General features: G+C 31.6%; 1 protein-coding gene and 1 non-coding gene across 2 annotated transcripts in view; both read right to left on the bottom strand.

The window, feature by feature from the left end:
* Window positions 1-20737, bottom strand: part of IL1RAPL1 (interleukin 1 receptor accessory protein like 1) — a 1316165-nt gene that overhangs the window by 954148 nt on the left and 341280 nt on the right. The gene's annotated exons all lie outside the window — the stretch shown is intronic.
* Window positions 5248-5388, bottom strand: LOC142866003 (U4 spliceosomal RNA). The gene has a single exon (XR_012916076.1). It is a non-coding gene; the product is annotated as a U4 spliceosomal RNA (small nuclear RNA).

The raw sequence follows: 20737 nt of genomic DNA, 5'->3' as shown, positions 1-20737 counted from the left end.
TTTCTGAGAAGATATTTGAGAAGAATAAAGGGTATATTACCTATATTTCAAAGAATTAACACTTGTAATTAATTAAAAATGTATTACTAGGATAAAAGACTATCTGTACTATTATAAAGGAGGGTCTTAAAATATGTAAGGGTATTAAGGAATGCTCACTTGCATGTAAAAAGAGCAAGATAGGAATAGTTTGTACTAAAAGATCAACATTTTATGTTTTAAAAATAGAATAAGAAATATACTCATAGAAAAATAATTAGATATACAACAAACTGTCAATTTGTTTTTAAAAAAATCTCTGGGTAGTAAGATTGTAAGTAATTTTATTTAATTATTTGCCCCTATTTTTTCATTTCAAAACTGATAAAGCATTTCCTTACAGTTAAAATATGCTGATTGTCATGTTTCTCTATAAACATCAAAGAGGAAAATATAGGTTAATTTTAGAAGAGCTGAAAATATTTACCTTCAGATCTTTTTTCTCTATAACAAAAGAAAAATGACAGTAAACATTTATATTTCAATCTAATTACTAGACAAACTTTTAAAAACCACTTTCACTATCTTCCTTCATAATCCTAGAAATTGTTGCTGTACTCCTCTCCTACTGATCACTTCCTTTTCTTTATTTCTAAGGCACATAGTACAAATAGTCCATACCTTACTTGTTTCAATGTGGATTTGTATGCATGTCTATGGAACTTAGCAAGGAAAGTTTACGACCCCTAAATTTATATTTGTAATTCAGGCTTTTAATCATACTCATAGTAAATGGAAAATTTCTCTTATATAACCAGATAGATGTGTACAGCGTCAGGAAAGAAGCCATTCAAATTCATGTCTACGAAATTTGAACTCATAGAAGCAAAGTAGAATGTTGGTTACCAGGGGCTTGGGTGGAGTTAGGGAGAAGTTGGTCAAAGGATACAAAATTTCAATTAAATAAGAGAAACAAGTTCAAGAGATTTACTGTGCAATAGGGTTAACAAGAGTTAATAAGAATGTATTCTTAAAAGTTGCTAAAAGAGTATATTTCAAGTATTTTTCCCACAAAAAAATAAGTATGTGAGGTGATGCATACCATAATTCATAATATTGGTCATTCCATAACGTATATATATATATTATAAAACATCATGTTGTACATGATAAATATATATAATCTTTATCAATTGCAAATAAATAAATATTTTTAAAAGTTAAAAAAATCATGTTCTACAGCAAGTGATCAAAAATAAAGTCAAAGTCAGTGATATACTAATAAAAAAATTAATCACTTGAAGATGGTATTATAGAAAAGAAATACAAATAAGTATTAAAGCCAATAAGAGACATAAGAATAGGCAAAATATATGCAAATAATCATTATATATTTAACACAAATACATATATAATAAAATTATATAACAAAAGTTAAATATATCTTCAAAGAAATGCTGGGTTAAAATTCTTTAAAAAAGATCTTTAAAATTAGTTATAGTAAAATGGAGACTAAAAGTGAAAACTTAGTTGTGAAATAACAATAATCAATTCAATTCTAAGTTAAACTATATGAAGCTGTCATTCATATAGGTCAAATCAGTTAAAATTAGTAATTTCAAATGATTCAATCTAATATATTTGAAGAGATAGTTTATTAGGTAATAATTCTAAAATGTGCAAAGTACTTTTAAATAATCCAAAATGAATGTAAAACAAGATGACTATTCTCCAAATTACCACACAAGAAGAAAAAACAATTTATCAAGAAAAAGAAATAAAACATAGCATAAATCTAACTATAGCCATACATGAAGAAATCATCTCAATTACAGATATTTTTCATTATATAAATATAATCCGTTCCTGTCATGTGTTGGATAAAATTTTTGCTAGTGGGAGTCTATGTTTCATTGTATAAATGATAAAAACAATCTTGCCTTTCTAGTTCATCTAAAGCCCTAATTGATTTTTTCCAAATATCACAGAACATTCTAACAACTATATAACTATCTATCAAGGATTTCTGCATAATATCGAACATTTAAAGATCAATTATATATTTTGCATCATTGATATGTTAGTATGTTTTAAATGGTAATATGTTCATTTGTGTTTATGTGCAGTATACAGTGGCACGATACAGATTCACTGTAATGAACATGTACTCTAAGGTAAATAAACCAGGAGAATACATTAATGTAGGGTAAGTGAGGACAAAAAATGGTATACTTATGTTTTTATTGCATTTTTCTCAATATACTTTACCACTTCCAACTTTACTTGTTATGCATAGGCATTTTTAGTCCTCTTACGCTCACTTTCTTTATAATCTTTTCCATTTTCCTTGAAGATATTTCTCTTAATATTGTAGGAAAGGTGACAGTGAGCCTTAAATAATAATATAAAGATGTTTAAATAATATAAGGATGACATGTTTAAATGATATAAGGATGTTTAAATAATATAAGGATGACATGTTAACGTAAACTAAAGTGGGGGCAATTTAGTCACTCACAAATTCATAAAATCTCAGAGATAGAAAAAAATTTGGAAGTTAAACAAGTCTCTCTTTTATTCTGGAGTGTTAAAATGATGCCTGAAATTGCAATAAAAATGGAGCAGAGCTGGAGTTCGAACCCATGCATGGTTTTCTCACCCACATGCCAGTACTCATAACTCTGGTAACAAGAAAGACACTATATGAAATTATTGGCTCATTTAGATTTCTAAATGTTGGTGTTTTGGGAAGTTTTAAAATAAAGAACACTGAGAGTCAACTTTTATGCTATGTCAAATGCATTTCTCTGGCCTAGAGCAATTGACTGCTATCAATAATTTAGTATTTGAATATCACAGACAATCAAAATATTTGCAGTAACAGAGTTTTATGCATTATATGAAAGTGAACACATTTTTTGAAGGATTAGTTAAATGAAATAGTAAAGCTTCACTTGATATAATTCAATCGCTCCTTGAGGCACTTTCAGATCTTGAAATAATTTCATGTCACTAGCATGAAATATTGGTTTATTTAATCCAGAGATGTGTGAAAACAAGAAGTTGACAGGAAGTAGTTTTGCATGAACACAAAATCATGTTTGCAGAGGATGTAGTTTAAAAATAACTACCTTTAAATGATCTTGCATTAAAAATAAACTTTTCTAGAATGGAAGTACTTTATGTAAAAATAGTTCCAATTCATAAAAGTGGAATCATGTTAGTATCATGTTTTGTAATGAGTACTAAAAAGCTTAAACCCAAATTTATGTCCACATCTGGACAGCCTGACTTCTGCACCAGTTAGTTTTACTTCCTAATACCTGTGCCAAATTCCTCCTCCACTTATTGCTATCTTGTACTGCATGCATTTTTACCAAGAACTTGAAATTCTTTTAAGAAAAAGGTAGAATGAAAAATAGTCAAGAAAGCAGTAAAATTCATAAATGAATGCAGATTTTCTTTGGTCTTTGTAAATTCAGAAATATCTACTGTTCTAAAGAAGTGATACTATTCCAAATGGAATAAAACACACTAGTTTGGTCTTCCCAATGTTAGCATAATTGCATGCCATACAGACTAATAGGCTAAAATCCCATTTCTTCTCCAAAAGAAATCTATTAAAATATGATTGGGTATCTGATTAGCCAAAATGGTTATAATATAAATTATTGTAATTTTTTTTAGAATATAGCTGAAATTTTACACATAAAAGTTTAATTGAATAGATTTGGATTTTCCTTGTATTATTCATAACAAGTAAACACCATCAATTTCATATAACTGGCTACTATATTCCATATTCAAGAGTCCACACCAAATACAAATGAGCTTTATTGAACAATTCAATATGTTCACACTATATTTTTGAAGTATTAAAACAGCAATTCAATTTTTTATAAGGAAAATGAAAGCCCATTAAATAGACCAAGTTGGCAAGGAATTAACCACAGCAATGGACTTTCATTAATGTATAAAATTACTTATAATTCTAGCAAAAGTAATTCCAGTTTTATTATGACCCTTGTTTTATCTTGCTAATATCATATCTATGCATATATTCCTGTTAATATCAAAGTAAAAGCCAGAAATAATATGGAGAGAGATTTCATTATATTGATAATTTGCCTTTGTTTAGCTCTGAAAAAATATCACCAAATGTATGTTATCCTAAGGATGTTAGCCACTACCTATTTCTATAAATATATTTTCCTTTTTATTCAAAGATGGTTGTCATCAACAATGGTTTTCTTTTCTTCAAGTCAAATAGATCCACATTAGTTTCCCTGTTCTTAGTGATATTAGCAGTTTGTATTCCCTAATATGCACCCTGTATTTTCTCCAGTTGGAAAAATTTATAAAAATAATGACAAAAAATACTGGGTTAGAAGAGAAAATTTGTATTCTACTTTTCCAAATTTTTTTATTAATTCGTAATGGCAGAAGCTGGCTTGTATATCTGAAGGAAGAGCTTTTCTGAAAGTTTTAAATAGATTAGGAAGGTTAAGAAATCAAATTTTAGGTTATTTTTATGTATATTACATTTAAAAATCTCTTTGTGTGCACATACAATCCTACAATTCCTAAACTTAACTTTTAAAAGTGCTCAGTAATTATTATAAATTCCAGGTTTCCTTAGATTCTTTGCTTTTGAAGATACATTAACACCCAGGATATTCACCAACCTAATGCATGCTTTAAATAAAAATATAAACTTTTGGAAATTTTTTTTTCTAAATTTAAGTAATCCTTTAACATATTAATACTTAAAATATGTGTTTTCAATTTTTATAGGTAGTCTCACTGTAGATGAAGGCAAATGAAAGTTTGCATAACACTCTATTTACTGTAGTTAAAGTGTGGCCATTATGCACAGATATTCTTGAATTAAACTCCCTGGCCTGGGTAGGCCACCTGGCTCTACTGCTTACTAGCTTTGTGACCTTGAGAAAGTTAGTTTTTTTTGTCATTATATTTTTTTTCCAGAACTTGCAGTGTTGACATTGAGAAACTTACTTTACCTGTGCCACTGTTTCTTCATCTATAAAATGGAAATAATAGTACCTACTTCTTGGTGTTGTTTTGAATATTCAACCAGATAATGTATGAAAGTACTTAGAATAGTGCTTGGGACAAAGAACACATGTAAACATATTAGATATCATTATTTCATTTTATAACTTTCTAGTCTTTGCTTTTAAAAATAACATTAGGGTACATTTAAGGATTCTTTTCTTTTTCATTTTCTTTTGTTTTTTTAATATTCAGTCCCCGTAGAGACCATCAAAAATTGCCAATGCCAACTATATTGCAAGTCGTCATGGTGGGGTATTGGGAAATGTTTTCAGTTAGCAATAATCACGCTTTGGATAAACCTCATTGGCTATGATACTACCACTGCGCAAAGCTCATTTAGGCATTCTAAATGTAAAACACAGTCTATCTTCATTGCTTTCTAGGTCTTACACCATCAAAAACATGTAGATTTCATTTACTTTAGAAATTGAAACAATAGGGATTATATTTCAGAGTAAAAATATATTGACTGAGAAATGACTATTTCCATTTTAATATATAAATGTGTAAGAACTTTTTGTTTATTTACTGTAAATATCAAAATAAATATTTCCTTATATTCTACTGGTAATTATCCCCAATTAATAATTGTAATAAAATGTTACTTATATTACTGAGAAACAAATTTAACAAATTTCCAACTGCTGTACTACTTTCTCAATTAAATATTCTTACATACTTGTGGGTTTTTCTCTGAATCTTTCAAGTTTAAAATGCTTACTGATCCTCAAGTAACATTTGAATGAGATTGTTGATAATAATAGTATTATAAGGAAAAGAGACATAGATTTGAAATTTTGTTTGTAAGTGAAAGCTTCAAGAAAGATATATAAGCACACTAAAAACATACTGGCCAAAATGTACATGGTATAATTATTCTGCAATTCTCAAGAGCTTCTAGGGGGCAGTTTTAAACACCATCACAATGTAAACATGTTACATGTGCAAGGATGTTATATGCAAGCTCTCATACTGTCCTCATAATAATTTTAAACTTAACTAAATTTCTAAGAGAATAAGTAACTTGCCCACAGCCAGAGAGCATATAAGGAATAGAACAGGGATCCAGTCTTAAATCTCCTTGATGCCAATTTTATCCTTCTGAACATCTACCATATACTGCCTCACAACAGCTCATAAAATTAACATCATTAAAAGCCAAAATTAGGATAAGCTCTATTTTGCTGTAGCAATTGATATACTTTGTATTCTTTCCTGATTAAAAAATTATTTCACTGTGTTTTCTTTTCCATATAACCTGGCAGGAAGCTCAGGTGTTCCACTATCAATTGTATTTTGTTATTTTTTCAATTGTCCTAGAAAGTAAGGCAAGACAATTTAATTCATTGGGGCTGTGGGATAAGTAATAAAATAAAAGTATAATCTTGGTTTCTGAAAACTACCTTAATATTCACTCTAATGAGACTAAGTAGATATCAGTTCTGCCCCCTAAATATTCAAATGTATCAAATTCAAATAAATTTGTATTATATTTTAATAGTCACAATTATAAATACTAGTCACAAAAGGCTGATATTCTATAAGACATTAAATTGTAAAACATTGGTTTCCTACCACACACTAACTGTAAAAGTATAGTTGGCAAATCTTTTCTGTAAAGAGCCAGATAGTATGCATTTTCATCTTTGCAGCTATAAGGTCTCTGTCAACTCTGTTGTAGCGTGAAAGCAGCTACATATAATATATTAGCCAGTGGCTGTGCCCCAATAACTTTATATACAAAAGTGGGCATTGAGCCAGTTTTGACCCACACAGGCCAGTGCCTGGCATAGTCCACCAGTGCTTTGTTGGCAATATAAATGCCTTCACATAGACACAGCAAATGAAAACATAAGGCTCATCCATGTTGAGTAAAGAAAAATATTTTTCCCAATTAACTTTCTTCAGCAGTTATCTTTGAAGAATTTTCATGTAGAATGAGCACACAAAATATAGCCCAAATAAAGTAGATTTGTTTTCTTCAAAAAAGATCATTTTGGAGACCATCTATCATACGTGTTGTTTAATTGTTTTCATTCCTAACCCACAGCACTCTGCTAGTCAATAAATATCTATTTACTAAAGCCTATTAGAGACTAATTATTTCATTCAAAGAGATATTAGTAATAATGATAATGTAGCACTCCCCCCACCCAACCTGCAGTTTTACTTTTTGTGGTTTCAGTTACCCATGACGATAAGATATTTTGAGAGAGAGAGAGATAACATTCACCTAATTTTTACTTACATTATATTGTTGGAATTGTTCTATTTTATTAGTAGCTATTATTGTTAATATTGTTGTGCCTAATTTATAAATTAAACTTTATCATAGGTATGTATGTATAGGAGAAAACATAGTATAATATGTAGGGTTTTAGGTATCCATTGGGGGCCGTGGAATGTACCCCTTGCAGATAAGGGGGACTAGCAACTTCTATTTAGGCATGTATTGAATACTTACAACATTTCTGTTAAAGATGCTTAATCTTATAGTTGCTTTACATGGGCTATCTCAAATTCTGATAATGCTTTAGGGAGATTGCTATAGAAAATTAACCTACAGTATCAGGATCAATGCTACTCAAAAAAAGTGTCACAGTTCAATGCCACATCTGTCTGGGAATCTGATTTCATCTTGCTGTCTTCTATCTGCATGGCACCCAATCCTCTCTGTCCCCTGAGGATTGAGCAGGGGCTTCTGCATTCAGATCATACTAGAAACAGTGAATGGGTCTGAGGAAGTGGGTTAAAAAGAGCAAATTCACACATCTTCATATCTGAGGATGTGAGAAGGCATAATGAAACCAGCATTTCAGAGCTTATGTGCTCTGGAGTAGGGCTTCTATTAATTTTAGAATTAAATGAAAAAAGTAAATTCATTAAATAATTTTAAATAATAACTTTAATAAATGGGATGCTGAATCACAACCAAATTTCTCACTTCCTTTTGACCTGAAGGAGACATTATGCATACTACTGTTGTCTATAGCCTTTAATAGTAGACTGCTAGTCAGTCAGAAGTCATATTTCTTTTGTAGAACAGTCTTTTGCAGTTAACTACAAGCTGATTAACTCAGGCTGTTAATTATTTAGTGCCTACTAGGTCTCATAATAAGCATGATGGTGGAGGAAACATTCATAGCCACTTTAATATTTCAGCCATGTTCTTCCCTCTTGCTAAAACGTCCTTCTATCCTATTTTCCCGTATCTTTATTTTTGTTGAAAGTAGAGACAGGGTCTCACTCTGTAACCGAGGCTAGAGTGCAGTAACATGATGATAGCTTACTTACTGTAACCTCGAATCCTTGGCTCAAGGGATCCTCTAACCTCAACCTTCCAAGCAACTGAGACTACTGGCACATGCCACCCCACTTGGCTAATTTTTAAATTTTTTTTGAGAGATGGGGTCTCACTATGTTGCCCAGACTGGTCTCAAACTCTTGGCCACAAGCAATCCACTCACCTCGGGCTCCCAAAATGCTGGGATTACAGGCATGAGTCACTGTGCCCAGCCAATTTTTCCAATGTAATATTTCCACATACTTACTAAGGATATTTCCCTATATAGCTTTATTATTTCATATAAGTACTACTTGTTTGCCTGATGTATTACTTTTGTTGAACAATAAGTTTTTAGGGGGATTTTTGAGGGAATGGACCACATTATCTTCATCTTTGTACTTCTCATGGCATCTATCATACTAGCCATTGAGTATGCTTTGAATAAGTGAATAAACTAGTATAATATATCCATTGGCATTAATATATATTGAATCAGCTCTAATGGGGAGTAAAACTTCAGGGTGATGAAAATTAAAATCCAGTTTCCCAAACACCTGTGTGTGTGCACATGGACACACATGCATACTGATACACACACACACTCACACACACACACACACACATCTTTTAGCATTGCTGTGGGACTCTGCTCCTCTCATCTCACAAACTTCTTTTAAGTTTGAGACGCATAAAACAGGCCAAAATAAAAATTTAAGAAAGCAAGGGTATCCCCCACTGCATGTCAAAAGAAAAATGGAACAACTTGATCACCTTGGTTCTGATTCATGCTTACTTGGCCTGCAGTTCCAGACATGATTTTGTCAAAGGCTGTGAGCAATGATTAGCATTCACTGTTTTTCCCTTACTGTTTCTCAGTGTTCAAAATTGTTAAGTGGATAATAGAATTGGCACTGATAAATACTCATTGAACCCTTCAGGAGGAAAAAGACGTTGTGATAAATATAAGCAAATAGCACTGTGCTTTTTATTAAGTGTTATCATGGCCATGCTCTTTACTACATCAATGCTACAGATCATCAAAATATATGGACAGTGCCTTCAAGGAGCATACTAAATTGGAAGAAATTGAGAGTGGAAACCCTGTCTTACTCATTTTTATGTCCCTAATCTAGTACAATGCCTTGAACATAACAAGGGCCCAATAAATTTTGTTTGGGTTGAAATGGGAAAATCTATTAGATATCTAGTGTTCCGGAATTACCATACTCTGAAGGATAAGTTTATTCTCTTTAATAATTATGCTCAAGCTGGATGCTTACAAGGTAATAGGCCCTCTCTAGAGTAATTTATATAGGTTATCTCATAAGATTTTTCCATATGTTAATCCTCAAAATAACAGATGAGAAAAGTGAAGCATAGAGAAGGGAATTTATCTATAATTATATACTTAATAAATGGTGGTGCGTGGATGTCAAATGAAGCAGCATCATTTCAGAGGCCATACTTTACTACACCTTCCTGCCTTCCCCTAAAAATTTTAGCATACAAAAAGAATTGTGTTTAATATTAAACACCGTAAAATAAATGATTAAATTTATTGTACACAGAAAGATAGCATCATATGACTGTATTACAGATGCATTAATCAAACCTGTCTTTAGAAATTTAACTAATCTTTGTACATCAGATAAGAATTGATTTGATCTTAACCCTGATCTAGTATTTTATACTAACCATTTATGGATTATATTAACCATATAACACATATTTTATCAAATCTTATTTGGTATGCTGACTATATGCATCATACTATATGAGTTATTCATAAATATCTTTCATTTGAATGTATGCCAGATAATTTTTTCTACTTAGTGAGTAAATATATGCATTTAAATATTTGAAAATAGTTAATAGAGTATACACACATACATACACATACACACATATATTTCAGTATCCTACAATTAGTAGCCAATACTTCTATAAACCTAGAATTTGGATGAGAATACAGTCCACATTAAACAACTAACTTAAATGCATTCAGTCAAAAGCCAGAGTTAAGCAAAGTACCTCTATGTATATAGAGAGAGCCACATAAAATGAACATTCCAACCTGCTTCAGATATATATATAAGGATGTCACACATAAGGATTTGGTACAAATGGCAATCACAGACTTTGAAAAAGTTTGGGTATTTAGCAACAAAAATGACATACTATGTCTTTTTTTAATTGAACAATATTAAAAACTACAGTCAGATAAAAAATGATCTGTTTTCTTATCTTCAAAAAAATTACCCTTCTATTTCCAACGCTGAAAGATTATTTTTCCATTTGAAGATTAAAATAAAAATCCCATGTGGTTTATTTTCAATTTATCTTTATTCTTCAAATATAACTTCAAACATGCTAAATGTTTAATGTAGACATTTTTCATGTTGGGTGTATTTACTCTTTTAGATATAATAATCATTTCTCACACAATTGGAAACAAAATAAAATCCAAGAAGTTCCAGAAACTTCCACTTTATCACTGACATCATAAAAAATAATTCTAAATTATATGCACATAGATTTCTTTTTGTCATCTAAAACCATAATGTACTGTCTAAAAGCTAGAAAACATGTATGTTATGAAGTCATTTAAACTTCAACTGCATGCCCAGTGGAATGAGATATGCTCATAAAATGGTGGGGTGGGCAAATACAATGAGACTTCCTTAGAAAAGTTTAAATGGAATACAAAGATAATTCTTTAAAAGATAACTTTCAGTGCTATAATACACAGTCAAATCTTATGCATGTGAAGCCACCACAAAATGTGGTGGTTTATAGAACTATATTTTAAGAAGCTTGCATTCATAAAGGAGAAAACTAAAATAATATCAGACTCTGGGATGTATTCTTTCATTGAGACAGGGAATTGGCAGGTACTGCTTTTGGCATTGCCTTGTCCATTGCTTTGGGTACTGCTGCAGCATTGCTTGATTCTGGAAGTCTCAAAACAAAGTTTCAAACTACCCTCAACAAAACAGAATGGAGACAGGGCAAGTTCCAACTGGTTAGAACCAAGATGGTGAAACACCACCCCTTCCATGAATATTCTGCCCCTTGTTTAGGTAGACTTAAGCTGTTGCTTACACAGAAGGGCAACAGGAACCAAAAGGCCAGAGTTCTCTTCTGCAGGGAAAGCTTGCCTCTGTTCTGTCTATGGAGTAGACTTTCTATAGTTTCTGAATAAATCTCGCTTTCACTTTATACTGTTGGTTCGCTCCTGAATTCTTTCTTGTGTGAAGCCAAGGACCCACTTGGACTTCAAGTGGTTCACAGCACTGGGAGTCACTTTCCTGTTTCATTTGTTACGTGGTTTTCCATTTTGTGCTTGAAAATATCAAGTAAGAGGAAACTACTTGAGGCAAAATTGTCCATTTTCAAAAAACTCATGCTAAAAATATCTTCCTTATATTCAACAGAAACCTGTACTTACTTCAGCTTTGACCCCATTTTTCTTAATTCTTTCCCCTGGGACTGCACAGAACAAGCTTTCTCTTTCATCTGGTGCCTCTAAGTTATCATAAAACTTTGTAATTCTCTCTAATTATGAACTTTTTTGCTATTAATGTTTCATACTGCTATATGCAGCGAAGTTCCCACTATCTTTTATTATGGTCAGCTTCTTTATTGAGACATGAAAAACAGTAAACTATGCATGTTAGAATTATATGTGAAATTATCAAAAGACTGAATAAATAATTAAGGGCTGCTTCCTAGAAATTAAAAAGGGGCTTCAATGACACCATATTTGTGTATTTCACCACTTTCTTGGTTCAAAATTGTTAAAATGGGTATAGTTTATGAAGAAAATTACCTCTAATGGAATGTTGCTATATTGTATACATGTCTTTGTTTTTAGTATATATTCATACATATATAGTTAATTTTGTAATACAGACAATACAAATTGTATGTTATATTTATTTTCCTTATAATCAAGATTCAGGGGTTAAAAAAAGAAAAAGTCAAGTAGATCAGCCATAAATGATTAAGTCCTCTCTAGAAAATTCCTCTCAAATGCTTGTCCAGACTGATTGAACACTTCTAGTGACAAGCTGGCCAATATGTCCTCATGGCAATTCATTACGGCTTTGGACAAGCTAGATTTCATCTCAGTATACGAAATCCTCTTGAGCTGTCATTGTCTCTTCCCCATCTTATCTTCCTAGTTTTACTCTGCATCTTTAGAAGCATTTTTCTTTCAATTTCTACATGATTGTCCTGCAAATTTTGCAGACTCAAGTGTTTAGTCTCTGAGGCCACCAAGAACAGAAGTCAGTAGTACTTTTATTTAATTTGATTTTTTAAAGACCTATTGCATGCAAGAGGATGGCATAGTTACTCTCTGCACAATAAAACTTTTTAAAACATGATATTTCCCTTTAAAATTTATAATATATTAGAAATAAAAGGACTTCTATGCAAATGATGTAATCCCTCTCTTGAGCATAAGGAGAAAGTATATGATATATGTCTGAAAGTTTCAGTGCAGCCAAACTAGATACTGTGGTCACTTCCATTGAAGTACAATTTTAATAAGTTTGCATTTGTAAAGGGGAACACACTAAAAATTTTAAAGCAGCTTCCTCAAGTGTTTTATTCACTTTCACCCCCTTTTAAATAGTGCTGATATTGAAGTACAGACATGTTTACTCAGTACAGAGCCTGTTTCTCTTCTACAGCCAATCAGATGGAGGTCAGTTGAGATGGATCTAGATTAGATGGAAGTTTCATAAAAGGGGAACCGAAAGGTGATGTTTGAAGGCTCCAAATTGTCTTCTGCCTTGTAAATATCTTTAAATCTACCAATTTCATTTGACTTTAATAAACATCTTGTAGGGAGTTGGTAAAAGGAGTGATGAGTCAAAATCAAAACACTTATATCTCTACGCTTTGAAAATGCTGACCATTCTCCAGAGTTTTACACAATGACTGGTACATATATGAATATTTGTTGAATAAAACGAAAAAGAAATCGTCTTGCTTGCTAAGGCTAGTATATATCTACAACTGTTCAATGGAAGATGCCACTCACTGATATATTTTCACATTAGAATGGGGTTCCAAATATTTTTTTTCTATTTGAAACTATTAAAACTATTACTACTTTAAATACATGCTTGGGTCAGTACCATAAACAAATTCAAAGTAAAAGAAAAAAAGAAGAAAAAGTAAAAGAAAACAAAATATATAGTGGCTTATCTTATCCTGAGTGGGGAAAAGCCAGTTTTCACTCAAGCTCAACTCAATTCTCCATTCATGACATGAGACATTTATGAAAAATCTCTGGTACATTGATTGGTCATGTTGTGATAATTCTCATCATATGCAGATACATCCAAAGAGCAATGGGTAGAGATCATCTGACTATATTTACCTGCTCCTCAAAATGGCAGAGAGAGGGCCAAAGGCGAGCACGCCACATAATCAAATATGACTGGCAGAGACTTAGCATTAATTATAATGGCTGTGACTTTCTATTTCCTCAAGCAAGTCATAATACAATCAACAGGTTATTTCTTTCCTTAGAGATTTCTAAAACACTTGAGCCAAACACATCTTATTTGTCTAGAATGACACATAATGACATCTGCTAAAACTTCTAGAAAGAAAACCATTTATGATATTGCAAGGTGCCGACAGTTTTATTTGATAAGAAGACCATATTCCAAACTGTTCATAAGAAAAGGAACACTTCTGAAGAGATCAGTAAAAACAGGAAAAAAAAAAAAACTTTTAGAAATCGACTTTTATTGATAAATCATTTTTATTTACACTGGTTAAGGGAAATCAATTCAAATGAGTTTCGAGATCCTTTGGCCAAATGCTACTCAATATTTCTACTCTCATAAATATATGTCTTTTTTGCTCTTATTACTAAACTTCAAAATAATTTACTGTTTCTCATTTTACCCTTATGAGAACAGTACCTTGAGAGCCACATAAAATGAACATTCCAACCTGCTTCATATTTTCTGCAGAGCTGAGGAAACGGTAATAAGAGGTATTTATACGAATGTAATTTTCTTTGCATTTGGAGAGCATATTTATCTTTTCTGTTATTTCTGTATCCACATATTAAATATAAAAAGATAGTCTTTTAAAGGGACTCTTTACTATGAGTATTGAATTCATGCTGTGCAACTGCACCTGCTTTGAAGTAGAAGACAAAACTTAAAATGCACATATGTGTATACTCAAACCTCAATTACGATGGGCTGATTAACCAGTAAATTTCTGAGGGCTATATTCCTATCTGATAAGCCTGTGACACACTTTGGAATTTGCAGTCTGTCATTCCCTATCTAAATTTGCCTTTGAACATACCAAATTTGTCTGAATCCATGACACATTGACAGTAAGATTCAGTGTTATTTTATGTTCAAGCAAGCAAGAAAATTGCTGCCAATTAATTGTAAAATGGTAAGATATTTCCCAATTTCAGAGATGTTAAATGTTAGAGGGAAAAGTGCATCTTTGGATCTATGAAATATGGTAAATGCCCTGTTTGGCCTGAGATACTTGAGTGATGGTAGTAACCATGATTTTTAAATCCATATGCCAGGCTACAGAATAGCATGTAGACACCGTAAAAGACTGTATTGATGAAAAAGATGCTTGCTCTCCTCTTCCTGCCTCTGTCACTAATTTTTAATGTTTTGGAAAGTGCAACTACTAACACTATCCAAAATGGCAGTTAAACAAACCACACTTTGTTTTCTTGACTCAGTCCCTTTCATTTTCTACCTTATGAGAGTTTCTTTAATCAAGTAGGTAGGAAAGGAAAAACTGGTCAGCCCCACAGCCCAAGGATCCAACAAAACGAAGAGATTTTACCTCATGCCAAGATATGATGTATCTATACATCATGACAAATAATATTTTCGGATGTTTTGTTTAGAGTACAAGTTTCTGTGCTCTCTAGGGTGAGAGAACTCAGAGTAATTATGCAATATAAACACCAACAAATGGTCAAATGTTATTTGTTTCCAGAAAGTAAATTTGTATACAGGTATATACATTAATATCTTTCCAAAGACATGACAACAAATGAATAAATAAACAAACTGGCAATCTTTCATATACTTCATATTGATAAAATTTTTCATCAACTGTACACAGGATGCTGCATAAGTGACTATGTCACATCATGGGGCTAAGATTAATAGTGTTAGGGCCAAAAGAAAAGGAAAAACATGTAAAAGGATGTTCGTTGCAGGTCATGTTTCTGAAAAGGAATGCCTTGAAAATTCAATTTGGCAAATTCTCTGAAAATTTGTATGAGAGGTAGATACTTTCTTTGGCCTAAATAGTCAAAGAAGCATGTGTCGATATGAAGAATCTGATGTCATCAATCACATAATTTTAAAGTTGAAAGAAAAATCTGAACTCGTATGAGACAAAACTTTTACTGTGAAGAGGAGGTAACTAAAGTTCAAAGGAAGTGTTTGTTACCTATCGTTACACATAAGTTAGTAGCATAGCAAAAGTTAAAACCACTGACTCACAGTTAAGATCTCCTTGTCTTTCAATCAAAAGCATTGTCATAACAATATATATGTATACATACATACATATACACATATACATATGTATATAGAAATAGTTATTATGCTATTACATTATATTCAGGGACACATAAAACAAGAATTTTCAATATTCACAGAGTTCCAATAATCATACAGTAGCATATTATCAGTTTCTGACCATGAGAATGTTCTCTCTATAATATTTTTTCCATAGAGAAAAACATACGAAACATTCACTCCTTATGTTTTCAGGAATGTAAGAGTGTCAAACTACAGTGTGAACAATCTTATAGAAGTCATAGAATGGTTGATTCAGCATAAACCATAGAGAATATAATTTACAATTCTCTCAATTTTATAGTTGAAGAAGCTGTGGTTCAGTGGTTAAGGGATTTGCTCAATGTAGCTCAATTAGTTCACAGCAAATCAATGCAGGTGACCTACATTTGCCTAATTACAAACACACTGTGTAAGTATATGTGAAATGCAGTTCCTCACAGACAAATGCCAAGCAGCTTAAATTCTTTAACAGTCTGCTTATACGTCTAGGCCCAAACCTAGCCTGCCTCTTTGTATCTGCTGAATGTTAGGACCCACAAGACCACCACAGCCTATACTTGGCATCAGATTCATTCTGAGGAATAGAAGACAGAAGCACAGCATGCCAGCATTAGGTATTCCTGTTCGATGAGAATCTGTTTAACGGTCTATATAGTCATTCATAAGAAATTCTCCTTGATCCTTAAGAGGATAAACCAATTTCAACACTGGCCAGATATGGGGGTCACCTGGCTTTTAAGCCTCATGTCATACAAGAGTCAATAATTCCTGTAACTGTTTCAAGGCAGAACACCTAATATGGTTTTGAAAGACATAGACACTCAGGGAAGCCCAAAGCTACTGCCTCCTCATATGCTATTTAACATTCTCTCAGTCCTATTAATCAAAACAGTGTGGTACTGGTATAAAGATAGACATATAGATCAATGAGTAGAATTGAGAGTCCAGAAATAAATCCTACTTTTATGATCAATTGTTTTTTGACAAGAGTACCAGGAAATTCAATGGGAGGAAGAATAATTTTTTCAACAAGTGGCACTGGGACAGCTGGATACCTATATCTATATCTATCTATTTATCTATCTATCTATCTATCTATCTATCTATCTATCTATCTATCTATCTATCTATCTAAAAGAATGAGGTTGGACCCTTACCTCATACCATGTACAAAATTTAACTCTAAATGGATCAAAGAGATGAATTTAAGGGCCCAAAGTATAACAAAACTTAGAATAATATATAGAAGCAAATTTTTGTGACCTTGAATTAGGCAGTGATCTCTTAGATATGACACCAAAAGTAACAACCTAAAGTAATTATAAATAAATTAGACTTCATCAAAATTAAAAACTATTGTGCTTCAAAGGATACCATCAAGTAAGTGAGAAGACAATCTACAGAACTGTTAAAAATAACTGCAAATCAAATATTTGATAAGGGACTTATACCTAGAATATATAAAGAATGCTTGCAATAATAACAAAAAGAAAACCCAATTTAAAAATGAGCAAAGCATATGAATAGGCATGTCTCCAAAGAAGATATACAAATAGGTGATAAGCACATGAAAATATGCTCAACATCATTAGTCATCAGAGAAATGCAAATCAAAACCATAATGAAATATCACTTTACACACTCTAAGATGGCTATTATCAAAATGACAGACAGATAATAGCAAGTGTGGGTGAGGAAGGTGGAGAAATTAGAACCCTTATACATTACTTGAGGAGAATGTAAAATGGGGCATCCTGTTTGAAAAGTGTGACAGTTCCTCAGAAGTTAAATGTGGAGTCACCATATGACTCAGCATTTTCACTCCTAGATAAATGAAAATATACATCCACACAGAAACTTATAAATGAATTTTCATAGCAGCATTATAAATAGGCAAAAAGTAGAGACAACCTGAATGACAATCAATTGATGAACAGATAAATAAAATGTGGTATATCCATTCAATGGAATATTATTCAGCAATAAAAAGTAATGAAGTATTGATACATGTTTCAATATGTATGAGACTTAAAAATACTGTGATGAGTGGAGAAAGTCAATCATAAAACACTACATTATTGTATTATTCCTCTTACATGAAATGTGGAGAATAGGCAAATATATGGAGAAAGACAGTAAATTATTAATAATAGTTGTCGATAGCTGAGGGGGGAGGGTTAGGGACAAAATGAGAGGAAACTGTTAATGGATGCAGTGGTTCATTTTGGGATGATGAAAATATTGTAAAATTGATTATGGTGATGGCTGCACAACTCTGTCAATATACTAAAGACCATTGAATTGTATGCTTTAAATGTGTGAAGTATATGGCATATGAATAATATCTCAATAAGGCAGGAAGAAAAGAAAAGAGTTTTTAATGTCAAGGAAGTGAAATATCTACACTAACAACTAAAAAATTTCAAGATCACTTTTAGATATGGGGTAATGGACTATACTCAAAGTACCATGGTGATGAATTTTCCAATGTGGTTTAACATTTATTTATTTATACTTAGAGTATTTCACCCTGTCAAATTCATTTTTCTTAACTGACAAAATTGTCTTTCAAGAGGAAACAATTACTGTGGAACTCTTTTTGAATGATGGAAGAAAATAAACCTATTGATTGATTATCAGCTATTTTTAATTACAGGATAGGGACAATGGTCAGAGACACTCTTCCACAGTATCTCTATACAGTGTCTTTATAACAGTGTCTACACAGTTTCAGAAAACTGAATGTTCTGGTAAATATCATGGTGGCTACTTAGCTGGAATAGAGGAGAGAATTCCAGTGCAAAAAGCTTGCTCCTCCAAACTATACCCACACAATGAGGGCCTGGATCAGTAAAACCAAACCAATACAAATTAAGATGTATAAATTCTAACTGAAAATCTATAGATACTTACACAAAGCCTATAGCCTATACAATGAAATATTACTCAATCATAAGAAACGACAGTGATCTAGCCCCTCTTATATTTTCCTGGATTGAGCTTGAGCCCATTATCCGAAGTGAGGTATCACAAGATCGGAAGAATGGGCTCCACATGTACTCACCATCAAATTGGTACTGACTAATTAACACTACGGTGCTCACACGGTAGTAATATTCTCCAGGGATTAGGAGGTTGTGGGGGGGGGGTAAACTCACAACTGAAGGACACGGTGAGCATTGCAGAGGGGAAGGGCATGCCTCTAACCCTCGCTTGGGTTACATACAATGTAACCAAAATGTTTGTACCCTCATAATACCCTGAAATAAAAATAAATAAATAAATAAATAATGAAAAGGAAATAGTTAACACATGTTGGCACATTTAAAGAAAATGCCCTGGAAATCTAAGAAATACCAATTCTTGGAATTAATTAATTAACTCTTATTATTAATTCATCCAACAAATCATACAGAGAAAAGAATAAGGTTTGGGATATGAACAAAAAGGAGATACTTTGACCAAGCATTTAGGAGTAAATGATTAGGTATATGATTGAAGGGGAAAGATTAGCAGTATTAGCTTTAGATTTTGTGATAACTTTGGCATTTTGAAAATAAAAATAGTCATAGGGAACATTTAAAATATCATAAGGAAATAATCTAGATATTTAGGTTATTTGGGGGCTGAGTTTTCCCTTTCTAATTTTTTCCCATTGTTTTATTTTTCTTAATGATTGTTTTTCCTACTTTACCTGTTAGCATTACAGATAAGCTGAATTGTAAAAAAAATTATAGAGACAGTTATATACTCAATGCTAAAAATGAGAAACATAAAAAGCTAAATAGGTCTTTCTCAAGGGACCCATGAAGAAATTTTCCCTTTACTAAGTTTCTTTATATTTAAGCTAATTGTTTGTTTATTACTACCATTTAAAAGGAACCAGAAAACAGTAGCATATTACTTCCCTAAAATACTAGTACCTGAATTTGAAGATGTATTTATCCCTATCAATAAAAACACAAAAGCAGACATTTATTTTCAGTAAAATAACAATGATCAAGAAAATTTTTAAATTTGTTTTTTTCAGTATTAAGGTGCAAGGAAATTATAAGACATATTTTTTTAAAGATAAGGAATTCTTTAGAATTGAGGAGTACCTATAGCAAAATTTTGCAAATAAGAGCAAAATGAAATGATTTTATGGTAATACAAATAAGACTATGCAAGTTATATATTCCATTATACCTCTCTCTAATGAATTTATGTACACACTGCATGTAACTAGAACTTAGGATTTATTTACCTATATGAAAGAAATTACAAAACTTACTATTTAAGGAGAAATATTAAATATTTTCAGAATGTCTCTAGGTATAAATGCATATACTCATACATGCAAATCCAATTTTATTTTAAACATAGCACACGTAATAATGAAAAATAAGTTTGTGTGTCTATTTATTTTTGATAGGCAATAAAATATTAAATATTGAATAACAATTCAATTGCATTTTAATCATTTAAATTAACAATACAATACTTATCCAAATAAAATCACAAAGTTTGATTTAATAATTTATACATCATTAGCTAACTAATTATAACTAATTTGAAACAGGGAGGTTAAATACTTATTAATGATAGTGAATGAAATATTGCTCAAAAGTTATACTTTAGACTTACTAATTTTAATAACAGAGTTTGGAAGAAAATATTTTCATAATTTAAAATGAATCATTTATACATACTAAGAACTAGAGTTATAATACCATAAAAATAAGTGATTTGTCTGGAAAGAGAACTATTTAAATGCTAAATATTGTTATACATGGCACTTGTTACCAAATTG

Source organism: Microcebus murinus, chromosome X (assembly GCF_040939455.1).
Source record: "Microcebus murinus isolate Inina chromosome X, M.murinus_Inina_mat1.0, whole genome shotgun sequence".
Lineage (NCBI taxonomy): Eukaryota > Metazoa > Chordata > Mammalia > Primates > Cheirogaleidae > Microcebus > Microcebus murinus.
The sequence above is the reverse complement of the archived record's forward strand: the minus strand, read 5'-3'. Positions and strand labels throughout refer to the sequence as shown.